A 1573-nucleotide genomic window follows, 5' to 3' on the forward strand; every position below is an offset into this window, starting at 1 on the left:
AGCCAAACAATGTACAGGCATGTGAGTTAAACATTTACCTCAAGTAGGCACACACCCTGGAGAGAACAATCATGGGAGAGGGAAGGGCTGCTTATGCACAGGGAGACAGCTCAGGGTGCAGGAGAGTATGGAGGGATGGTCACTGAGAAGAGGTAACTATGGGGAGGAAGTGGGAGGGGAGCTGTTGCATTGTAGTAAACTGTGGTCAATAACAAGCGACAAAGTATATGTGAACTGCTGTATGGAAAGTGAATTTGCTCTGCAAATCTTCACCCAAATCCCAATAAATTAAAAAAATAAAATAATAATAATAATAATAAATAAAAATAATAATAAAATACACCAGCTTCACCTTTTCAAAATGTTAAACCATAAAACCAAGTCAAAACAAATGAACACATAACCAGTACCTAGAAACAATCTAAAGAGACAGCGCTCTACCAGATTTCAGGGGCTTAAGAAAAGGTTCTGCTTTCCAGTAACCCTAAAGACTCCCTGGACAAGCATGAATGAAAAGGTGCGACATTCCTCTTGTTATTCTTATACCCCACACCTGCTTGGTGAACGGAGGTGCAGCCACCCCTGACTCCCACCCAACTTCTGGGCCCGCAGGAACTCCATCACAGTCTGTGTGCTCAGATGGAGCCTGGGTGCCATGGCCTGTCCTCCACTGATTTGTTTTTTTCAATTTTTATTTTTTCTTCTTTTTCTCTTTCTTTTTTATGGTGTTTAGTTTGTTTGTATTTGTCTGTTTTAAAACTAGTATAATTATTAATACTTCTGTTCTTTTTACTATTCTTCTCCTCCCAGGTCCTAGTTTAGTTTACACCTTTTTCTTTTTTTCCTTTTCCCAGTTCCTGGTTAATTTTTTTTTTTTTTCTTTTTTTCCTTTTTTTTTTTTTCTCTTGGTTAACCCCATATTTTTCTTGTGGTTAACCCTGTTCCTTATTTTTTTTTTTCTGCATTTTTCCCATTTTTTCCTTCATTATTCTCTTTCTCTACTTTTATGTCTTAGTGCCCTATCCCCAGATATTGCAGGTTTTCTTCCCTTTTCCTTTTTTGGATTACTGTTCCTGTGTGATTACATGGTGTATCTGAGTAGGAGACAGCAACAGTCCCCATAAGTTATAAGTACACCCACACCACCTGCAACTTCACTTACTGAGCAAGAGCCAGCACCTCCTTCTCAACTAATGGGCCAATGATAAAAAAACACCAAGAAGAGCAGGAATCACCCTTGGCTGCTCTTCACAATTAACAGAGATATTAATACAATATAATGATGCCTCAGAGACAACAGACCATCACAGTCCACACAAAGAAGCAAGATAAAGTGGTAAACACAAGGGAACAGGATACAAACCCAGAACACATCCCTGAGGAAGAAACAGCATTGGAAATCTCTGATAAGCAATTCAAAAGAATTATATTTAGGTATCGTCAAAGGATTGAGTGACAGACCAAAGAAAACACAGAAAAAAACCTTAGAAGAATTTTGGAAGAAAATACAAGAACAAAATGGCAAAATAAATGAAAAATTAGAAATGATTCTAAATCTACAGATAGAAATCCA

This window comes from Orycteropus afer, unplaced genomic scaffold, assembly GCF_000298275.1.
Source record: "Orycteropus afer afer isolate SDZICR_OR568_19922 unplaced genomic scaffold, OryAfe1.0 scaffold00424, whole genome shotgun sequence".
NCBI classification, from domain to species: Eukaryota; Metazoa; Chordata; class Mammalia; order Tubulidentata; family Orycteropodidae; genus Orycteropus; species Orycteropus afer.